General features: G+C 32.8%; 1 long non-coding RNA gene across 7 annotated transcripts; it reads right to left on the bottom strand.

Moving 5' to 3' along the window:
• Positions 1-5,404: 5,404 nt before the first annotated feature.
• Positions 5,405-10,240, bottom strand: LOC126720691 (uncharacterized). 7 transcript variants are annotated; one of them, XR_007653609.1, is made up of 3 exons: positions 9,854-10,227; positions 6,417-8,974; positions 5,405-5,777 (listed from the first exon to the last, which is right to left on the bottom strand). It is a non-coding gene; the product is annotated as an uncharacterized LOC126720691 (long non-coding RNA). The 7 variants fall into 7 exon arrangements; XR_007653603.1 differs by lacking the exon at positions 5,405-5,777 and adding an exon at positions 5,851-6,160 and having other exon boundaries at positions 9,854-10,226; XR_007653605.1 differs by lacking the exon at positions 5,405-5,777 and having other exon boundaries at positions 5,851-6,587; positions 8,024-8,974; positions 9,854-10,222.
• Between the last annotated feature and the right edge of the window lie 1,095 nt (positions 10,241-11,335).

Below are 11,335 nucleotides of genomic sequence, written 5' to 3'. Positions count from 1 at the left end.
CCTAATCGCCCACACTACCGTATGAGCCCAAAAGAGCATGAAGAACTTAGAAGACAAGTAGAGGGTTTGTTGTTAAAAGGGTACATTAGAGAGAGTCTTAGTCCCTGTGCCGTGCCAGCCTTACTAACACCCAAAAAGGATGGATCATGGCGAATGTGCGTCGACAGTCGTGCCATCAACAAAATTACAGTCCGATATAGATTCCCTATTCCTCGATTGGATGATTTGCTTGATCAGTTGAGTGGTGCTACAGTGTTTTCTAAGTTGGATCTAAAAAGTGGGTACCATCAAATTCGAGTACGTCCTGGTGATGAATGGAAGACAGCATTCAAGACACGTGAGGGGTTGTATGAGTGGCTAGTAATGCCATTCGGACTTTCTAATGCTCCTAGCACCTTCATGCGTGTTATGAACCAGATTTTTCACCCCTTCATCGGCAAGTTTGTTGTAGTTTATTTTGATGATATCCTGATATATAGTGCCAATATTGATTTACATCTCCAACATCTTCGTGAGGTACTCATAGTTCTAAGTAGGGAGAAATTTTATGCTGCCATAACCAAATGTTCTTTTATGACAGATAGTGTTTTATTTCTTGGTTATGTGGTGTCCAAGGATGGACTATCAGTTGATGAATCAAAGGTTACTGCTGTTAAACAATGGCCAATACCAACCACAGTCCACGAGGTCCGCAGTTTCCATGGGTTGGTGTCATTCTACCGGCGGTTTATCCTTGACTTTAGCACCATCATGGCACCGATTACAGATTGCATGAAGGCTAGTAAGTTTTTGTGGACAACTGAAGCCACTAAGGCATTTCATCAGATCAAGGAAAAGCTTACTACAGCACCTATTCTAGCTCTTCCTGATTTCTCTCAACCATTCGAGTTACATTGTGATGCATCCAAGATTGGAATTGGAGCTGTTCTTAGTCAAAATGGCAAACCAGTGGCCTACTTTAGTGAGAAGTTAAGTGGGTCAAAATTAAATTACAACACTTATGATTTGGAATTTTATGCAATAATTTGCGCTTTGAAGCATTGGAGTTCTTATTTGGCCTATCATGAGTTTGTCCTCTATTCAGATCATGATGCTTTGAAGCATATCAATAGCCAAGACAAGCTCTCATCTCGACATGCAATTTGGGCTGCTTATATTCAACAATTTTCTTTTGTCATCAAGCATAAATCCGGAGCATTGAATAGAGTGGCAGATGCTCTTAGTCGACGGGCCTCTTTGCTCATCACAATGCAAACCAAAGTGTTGGGGTTTGATTTATTTCGTGAGTTACTTTCTAGTGACCCATACTTTGGCCCTATAATGGATGATGTAGCAACAAGAAAGTGGTTTGACTTCCTTATACATGATGGTTTCCTTTTTAAAGGGAATCAACTATGCATTCCTGATAGTAGCCTACGCTTAAAGGTTATTCAAGAGTTGCATAATGAAGGTCATATGGGACGTGATAAAACCATGAAGCTTGTGACAGGCTCTTATTTTTGGCCAACCATGCGAAAGGAGATTACCAAGTTTGTTGAGAGGTGTCGTATTTGTCAAGTTTCCAAGGGCACCACAACCAATGCTGGCCTATATATGCCTCTTCCCATACCATACCAGCCATGGATTCATGTCAGTATGGATTTTGTCTTGGGATTACCGCATACACAACGAGGTAACGATTCAATTTTTGTTGTTGTGGACCGGTTTTCCAAAATGGCCCACTTTATTGCTTGTAAGAAAACCTCAGATGCAGTTAATGTCGCTCAACTTTTCTTTAGAGAGGTCTATCGCCTCCATGGCTTACCACAATCAATTGTTTCAGACCGTGATGTGCGTTTTCTTAGTCACTTTTGGCGTTGCTTATGGCGTTTGGCCAACACCACACTTAATTTTAGTAGTGCCTATCATCCTCAAATTGATGGTCAAACAGAAGTGGTAAACCGTTCCTTGGACAATTTACTTCGGAGCTTGGTGAGTGATCATCTTAAATCATGGGATCAACGCTTGTACCAGGCAGAATTTGCTTACAACCGTTCTGTTAATCGTAGCATTGGCTTCAGTCCCTTTGTCATTACTTATGGCTACAACCCACATGCACCACTTGATTTGGCTCCTATTCTTGACTTGAAGCGTGTCAATGTGAAAGCTGAGGATCTAATCGCACAAATTCAAGAAATTCATACGGCTACTGCTAAGCGTTTACAGGAGACTTCCGCTAAGTACAAACAAGCCGCTGACAAGAAACGTTGAGTAGTAGAATTTGAGATTGGTGATTTTGTTTGGGCAATTTTGACCAAAGATCGCTTTCCTGTGGGAGAGTACAACAAACTAGCTGCTAGAAAGATTGGTCCTTTGGAGATTCTTGAGAAAATTAATCCTAATGCCTATCGATTGAAACTTCCAAGTCATATGCGTACATCTGACGTCTTCAATGTTAAGCATGTTGTTCCATATCGAGGAGACAATTCCAATCCAGACTCCAAACTCGAGGACGAGTTTCTTCCAACCCAGGGAGAATGATGCAAATCACGTTATGAAGAAACAAATAGTTTTTATTGTTTTCCTTTTCCTATTTGAATTAGGATTTATTTACACTAGTACTTTGAATTAAAATCCTTTTCCTAGTTGAATTGGGATTTTAATTGTTTTTCTTTTCCTAGTTAAATTGTTTTTCCTTTCTCAAGTAGAAGTAGATTTATTATTTCTTTTCTTAAAAGGAGTAGGAGAAATTCTATTCCTATAAATACTCTTTATAGAGAGATTATTTATGTTATGTGTGTTTTGAATAAAAGTTTGCTAGAGAGGTTTTCTCTATTACTGTGCCTATTAGCCTAGTGTTCTTGTAGAACTTAGGTTTAGTGGAAGAGTTGTAGTATTTGTGTGTTTTAGATTCTGCTTCTACACGCCTACGCTGCATCAGAAGCTATTGGAGTGTGTTTTTTGTGTGTTGGCTCTTCAAAATTGGCTTTAGAGAGCCTATTGGATATGCTCTAAACCTTAAAATTTTTTTGCTCATGTATAGTAACTGTTGAACCCTAATGGGCTACTGTAGATTAGCAGCTGAATATCTTCTATTAAAAAATTTCGGCAACTCATTTTTATATCAATTCTTTCTCTCTCTTCTTTTCTCCATTTCTTCTAGCAACTCACAATCTCTCTCCATTTCTTCTCATGGAACAGATGAAAGGGCCTTTACCTCTCAATTTCTTCTTAGATTCTTCTTGATTTCTTCTCAAATTCCAACACTTGTGAGAACATCGGCTCAAAGAAAGAATTCTTCTCTCTCAAATGATAGATATCTCTCTTTCACAAAAACAATTACAGATTTCTCTCACAAAAGCTGAAATCAAATTGGTATGCAATTTCAATAATTTGAAATCATATTTCTAATTGGTTATTTTCGAGTTTAGAAAAATGGGGTTAGGTTATTCTTTGCTGCTGTTACTCTTGTTTGTTGAAGTTTCTTCTGACTATTGTTTTTTTGTTGTGATGGGATTTTTGGTGAGTGGAAAAGAAGGGATTTTTTTTTTGGGTTTTATGGTTGCTGGGATTTGGTTTTGTTTTTTTATTTCTTTGGTTGCTTTAAAGATGGTTATTAATGGCTAGTGAAGGGCTTTTGGGTAAGTAGAAAATGAAGCATTTTTCTGGTGTTTAGTATTGATGTGTAGTCAGCTTTAGGGAGGATTTAGGATTTGTTATTTAGTTTAGTTTGATTCTAAACTCAGTGGTTGTTTGACAATTATTTGGAAAAAAAAAAAAAAAAAAAAACATATTCAAAGCAATTGAATTGTTAATGTGGAAAAAATATATGAGAGACCCTCTTCAAAGTTGGGAGTAGTTAACGTGTAGAGGCTTTATTGGCTTGCAAACATTACAATGGGATGGTGGCTATTCATTTGTCACTAATACAACTAGTAAATTGCTCATACGATGCACGGATAATTTTATAATATTTTATAGTATAAGACAATTTTGGATAATGTTGTACATATATTATAAAGAAAAAATAAACTAAATTAAAGTAAAGAAATATGTACATTTTGAGATATTAAAAATTAGTTTAATAGCTTCACTGCATATTTGTAGTCTTCTTAAGGTAAGATTATTATTATTTTTTAAAAAAAATCATGAAACCAAAAATAAATGCAAAAGAGTAACTGGACCATGAAAATCAATTAATTTGTGTCGTGTTCACACATTTCATACCATGAAATGAAAGTAAGCCCAAGTGTGTATGCATGTGTCTTATAGATGATTTAAAAGTAAATCATGGTAGAATATGACTTTACATTGTGTACTAAATATTCTCTCTACTTATATACCCAAAACAAAAACTATCCAACCAAATGATCTAAACCTAAATCATATTTAAGCCCTTAATTTAAAAAGAAAAAAGAAAAAAAATTACCTGTAGGGGTTTTGGCATCTTGATGATAGTGGGAGGCCAATATAACAGAGGTGATGACCTTTCAAATATCTCTCTCTTTCTTTCAAATGTTTTATTAGTCTCAGGTCTTTTATTTATTTATTTATTTTTTTTGAGAATGTCAGGTCTTTCATTTTGGTAATATATAGTAAAATAGTACATTTTATTTAACAATCCACAACATTTTTGTGTCTCTCTATCTCTCTCCATGGCCTTATTAGATTAGTTATTACTATTGGTCCTTACTTATTTTATTTTATTTTTTGTTTTTTTTTTTTTATACTAAAACAGTAGGCATGCTAAAAGACATGAAGAATAGAAAAATGTGTGGTATAAACTTAGGCAATTAATGAGATATTAATGAGATAACAGTAAAATAAGTTAATGTGAATTTTGGGTAACAGTAAAATTTTTTTAATGAAAGATGTAAAAAAGGCTAAATGCAAAATTAGAATGCCACTTGACAAGACCTCATACGCTCTCGCATAAGGTTTCTGCTTTTATATAAACTAGCATTTAACCCGCACAAAGCGTGGGATCATTTTAAGACAATCAACTTAAAAGTTATTTACGAAAACACCACACAAATAATACTTTTATATATTTATATATACACACACACAAAGATATCCAAAAAAAAAAAACACAATTGAATGATGATTCTTTCTTCGACCAATCCAATTATGATTCTGAAATCATAACATGATTGACTACTAACCGAATATATAGCAATACTACTACAAGCTTTTTTGGTAGGGATATTCAGTTTAGAATAATTTAAGAAACAGGGTAGTATACACGTAGGGCCCATTTGATATGTATGTTTAAATAACAGTTTTCATTTTTTTTGGAAATATGTGTAGGTGAAAAAGTTATGATTCTGAAATCATAACATGATTGAGTACTAACCGAATATATAGCAATACTACTACATGCTTTTTTGGTAGGGATATTCAGTTGAGAATAATTTAAGAAACAGGGTAGTATACACGTAGGGCCCATTTGATACGTATGTTTAAATAACAGTTTTCATTTTTTTGGAAATATGTGTAGGTGAAAAAGTGTGTGAAAATACATGTAATGTTGTTTAAAAACTGAAAACAAGCATTTAAGTTGATGTACCAAACAGGCCCATAGTGTCTTGGACAATGTTTTTTAATAATTACAATCAATAGATATTAAATGAAAATGATTCAATCAATCATAGTAAATATAAATTGTATCAATCTTCTCTACAATAAACTAGGAATCTATATCTATACATCAGATATATTTGCCCATGCAACTTGGATAGACTTAGATCCAGAATTACATCTTTTTCTCTAATTTGTTTCTCTCTTCAATTTCGAAACTGTTAAAAAATCACAAAGCATCGGTTGTTACTATAACCTTAAATCACAAACAAAATGAAAAACTGAAAGCAATGGAAACAAACTATTTTTCTCAAGTAGATTTCTTGCATCATATTCAAAGTTCAAAATAACATTTATAATATTCAACGAATGCATTATAGTATACAGTTTATAAAGAAATCAGTAAGTGTGTTTTGTTGTTAGTTTAAATAATACAAAATGCATAGTACAACAATACATATAAGTAATAGAAATAAAGAAATGCACTTATCCAAAAATAATAATTAATGACTTCATGCTTCATCTCTAAATCTTGTAAGCCCAAAGTTGTCAACAATCATGCCTTTGAACATTGCGTTTAATCTCGTAATTTCTTCATCGGCTAAACATATCAAAAATATCATCAGCCAATATAAAAAATATTCCTAAACCTAGAAAAGCTTACATAATGCAAGTTCAATCTTGACCAAGGAAAATCCAATAAATAAGAAAAACAAATTACATGATATGATAAATATTCTAAGATGGCTTTGTTATAGTTATACACATAAAAAGTGAATGTAATATATTAGCTTGGTTATATTTATACATATAAATCATAAAGGAAAAAAAAAGTAACAATAATTAATTTAAAATACCTGCAATCACCTTTGTAATATACATTGGTTACACCTCACCCGCATAAGTCAATTTTCTTTTATACTTGTATGTGCACCAACATGCAATTGTTGAAACAATCGGCCACCATAAACCTAAGTATGTCTCCCATCTTCACGTTTGCTTAAACTTTTTCTATCATCCATATTTAACTAAAGAGAAAAATCACATTAAATGTCAATTCATAAAATTTTAAAATACATATAATAAGGACAAAGTTGAAATCTTACAAACATGAGGAAGTACGTAGTGACTGTAGTGGAACACACTTGAATAACATGACTAACTCTCCAAGACAGAAAAATATTATAACAAATTAAGATGCACCAAACATGAAAAGAGCAAGAAACTAAATTCATAAAAATGGATAAATAAGAAAGGATAATGTATTAAAATTTAAAACAACAATTCCATAGCAAAAGAGTAAAGGTTTCTTCAAAATTGTTCATATTATTAAACTCGTGTCTCAAAGGAAACAACAATTTCTGAAAGTTTTATTGATTCAATTCTTTTAAAAAACAGGTGGAATTATATTAAATCAGATAAGGTAAGTTTAAAACCTTAAATCACAATTTGTAAGTTCTCCTGTTGCCACTCTTTCTCAATCTCTAGTACACAGTTGCAATGTTTGAATTTCCCCATCTATTGAAGAATATAAAATGACTAAAGTTCCTCGCAACTGGTATACCTTCTGTCTAGTTCTATCTAGCATGTGATCTTTCTACACTTGTTTAGGAAATTCATGTTGTTCTTCAAATTATCATTAAGGGATGCAAATGCAGATAAAATCATTGTTTGCTTAAGCTTTGAGACCAACTTAAGTAGATAGCCATTTGTCTAAACCTACATTAGAATGTTAACAATTCAATAGCAAAATAACAAAAGGCTTACAAAGAGTACTTGACTATTGAGGATCACACCAAACTGACTTTAAATCTCTGAAAGCAGAATCCCAGGCTGGTTATGATTTTTCCCTTTTTTTGCACACTGAATTTGCACTTCACTTTTGGTCATTAGGGGAAAAAAATAGCAATGTTGCAGTGCTTATAATTTTCATGTGACACTGACAGACTTTGTGAAAAATTAGGACGTTGAGAAAGCATTGGTTTCATAAGTAATCTAGCTTCTTTTATATAAAGACATGCCTCCCACATAATGCAAAGACCAAATTACATGCAGAGAAAAGGCACAACTGACATTGTATTAGCAAATAAGATTTAGCTAACCAACTCCAAAACTCAACCACCACAAAACAGGTTCCAAAAAAATAGCAAATTGCCATATGACATCAGAGAAACAGTTGATCTATTTACAAAAGAGGTTTCTTTCACACAGAAATAATCATTGAGTAAAATGCATTGGAGAAATGAACAAACAAAATCTGAAATTACTGAAGGATCAAACCTCATCCAATCAACCAAAACTAAATCAAGAACAAAAAAAGAATCAAGTAGGTATCTAACATAGCGTTAATGAAAAATATTGATTTTACACCAGACAAAAATTGTATTCTTTGTAATAGGTGCAGATTTTTAAACCCGTCGAAAGTAGATCTTACAAAAAATATTAATAGGTTGTAGATTCTTACATGTTTTCTCAAGGTTGTTCAGCACCCTTTTGTCTTGTCATCTCACTCTAGTATACTCCTGAGTCAAATTGAATACTTCCTTAACTTTTCCAGTTGTCATAACTATAAATTTTAATGAACTCTAATCACATAGCATTCAAATTAACACCCATTTGGGCCATGTGCAATTGTTAACCACTCAGGCAGCAAGAAATAAGATTTATCCAGTTGTTGCTATTAAAGTGAGATTATGGAAATAACTTTAAAAAAATTCTCGACCACTTTGACAAACCTTACACTTAAGTACCACCAAAGAGCATGTTGTTAGGAAGGACCTGGACCTCTTCTTTTGCTGCCAGGAAATAGCTCTTTAGGAGAGATAAAAGTTAACCCACCACTCGACCAAATCTTTAAGATCCACAAAATATGAAGCCACCAACTAAGAATGTGTTTGTTTCAAAGTTTTGGCTGATTGAAGACTGGCTTAGGTCACTATAAGAAGAATAGACCCCAAATACAGGTTGTGTCCAAGTATCCTTGACAATGCAGAAGAATCCTATGCCAAATCAGAAGCTACCAGTGGATTAAAAATTTTAAAATACTAAGCATGCGATGACACGACCAATAAAGAACACCTTTTAAATTCCTATGGTTGTTGCATTGATTAGTTCTAGCTGGAAGTATCTTATATTTTGCGAACCATTTTAATACTGTTGATTCTTGAATTTCTATTATTTACTCACTTTCATGATCATCCATCTTCTGAAAAATTTGTGAATTATACGGGTTTATACTGGGAAAGAAATAGCAGACCCTTTGGAATATGGGTTTCAAAAATAGAGAAAAAGAGTAATCTATAAGAGAAGAGGAAGAGTAGGAGATAAACTTACCACTTTGTTTCTGTATTATTGGAAAATGGGTAATCTTCTCTTGGGCCATTTTTTATTGACAGGAAAGGAGATACCAAAAAAACTGCAGTTCCCCAAATTTGGTGAGTCTTGAATATCAATCATTTGCAATGCTTGCAGAGAAATTTCTAAATTCTTCTCCCCTTTCGTGACAGAATGAGGAGTAAATGAAAATTACGGGAAATTGAAAAGAAAAAAAATAGAAATTTGATAAAAGAAAAGGAGGAGATCAGGTTTGGATGGACTTACCACATTATTTAAACAATAGCATTAACAAAAAAAAATGAATATACAAATCTGAAAAATAAGAATTAGAACTTTTTTTTCCTTAGAACTTTGAGTCTCTCTCAAACAGTTTCTCTTTGTGATTGTGGTTCTGGTGGCCTAAGTCTGGCAAGGGAACGGATGGTTATGACCGGCCTTAAATATTTATCTCTTGGTGCCCTACGAACTCTGTCTCTCCTATCTCTGTATCTCAAGCCTTTCGAGTTTCAATTGCATTTTAAGTTTTTAACTCAAATAACTAAATCTAAAGCAATCCAACCAAAAAATTCAAACCTAAATCATATTTAATCCCCAAATTTGAAAAAGAGAAGGAAAAAAAAAAAAAAACAAAAAACAAAAACTTTACTGGTTATGGGTATACAGCAAAAAAACCTAAAATAAATATCAATGCAACATTCAATCCTATACTTATTTAATCCCAACGATTTCGTTAAGATTAGAAACAGGAGTACCCAAACTAAATCAATATTTTTAGTGATTTCTGTAATCTAAAAAAACAAACAAAAGCAAATATCTAAAATTGAGAAAACAAACATTTTGATAGAGAATCCAAAAACCCAAAACAAAAACAAATCAAATCTAAACCTACCCAACAAAAAAACTCAATTAAAAGTAACGTTTTATACCCAAACCCACAAAATTGAGAAAAAAAATGTACCATTGACGATGTTGGTTCTGGCGATCTGGTGGTCTAAATCTGGCAAGGATCGGACGGTGATGGGGAAACTGATGGTGGTGGCCAGCCTTAGATATTTCTCTCTTCGCCGGTAAGAAGTTCCAGAAAAATTCAATGCGTACCTTCCGAATATGGAGTGAAGGGGATTGTTTTTGCTGTTCGGTGAATGGTTCCGACGAACTCTACTATCTTTCCCTTTTGATTGTAACGCACAATGAACTCTCTTTCTCTTGATGCCTTAGGAACTGTGCCTCTTTCTCTGTTTCTTTCTCCGTGTCCCCGCCCTCATCCCCTCTCTCTATTTCTATCTCCATGTAAATCGTATTTTAACCGGTTGACTTTTTTATTTATATAGTGTGGTTTTTAAACGGTGCTATAGTATTGTCAGACAATGTAATTTATTGCTTTTTAACATAAACGTGGCAGCATTTTAAGGGATCATTTTTCCTAACGTGGCAGCACCCCTTTAAAGGCTTTTGCTATTATATATAGTACTAGTCGCTAATCTGTGCGATACACGGGTGCGATGCACGGGAAATGTATTGAGTATAATATATAATTTAATCTTTGTTTATTTTACTACAACACCAAAATTGAATTTGTAAAATAAAATCATATAGCTAAAACATTTGTTAACAGCTATACGTTTCAGACATTTATTAAACTATATTATTATTATTATTATCAACTTAACAGTATTTTAATATATGATACCAACATGCTTCAAGAAAATGTCCAACACTGAAAACAATTTCGAAAACAAACTCAACTAAACAGTTTGATGAATAAATATATTACAATATATAACATAAGCCAAGAAATAAACTTTGAAACCAATATGAACAAAATCCACGTCAAACAAAATCATTTCGATCATTAAGAATATGACTCACTAAAGTCATGAAAAACACAGGATTCATTACCAAAAAAAAAAAAAAAAGCATTTTTAGTCTTTATAGATTTTGCCTAAGTACCCAGATATGATGACACATACTCACACAAAAAGAGACATAAACACGGACAATTAAAGAAAAAATAAGAAAAACAAAAAAGATGTAAACACGGACAATTAAAGAAAAAATATAGGAAAAAAAAGTTAGGAATAGAAATATAAGATAAAGATGGGTTACCCTCAAAAAGAATAATCCATGGATATTCATTGAAATTTTCTAGATAATTTCTGATAATAGAAAAAATAAAACCCAAAAGTTATGATGTTAAAACTTCCAAAGGGCCAAAATTTTTTTTTTTAAAAAAAGCAGAAGATTCAAAGCTTCAAAAGTGTTGAAATAAAACAATATATATATATATATATATAAAATTACGCAATAGAGAAATACAATAGAAAGAAGGGAATCCATGATTATAGCTTTTCCACTTATGTATTGGACTCCTCTCCTTCTTCGGTCAATGCATCAAGGTTAGGGTTATTTGATTTGTTCAATAAAAATTTGAAGATTTAAT

The sequence above is a fragment of the Quercus robur genome, chromosome 4, assembly GCF_932294415.1.
Source record: "Quercus robur chromosome 4, dhQueRobu3.1, whole genome shotgun sequence".
Classification (NCBI taxonomy): domain Eukaryota; kingdom Viridiplantae; phylum Streptophyta; class Magnoliopsida; order Fagales; family Fagaceae; genus Quercus; species Quercus robur.
Note: the sequence above shows the minus strand (reverse complement) of the source record. Positions and strands in the feature narration are given on the sequence as shown.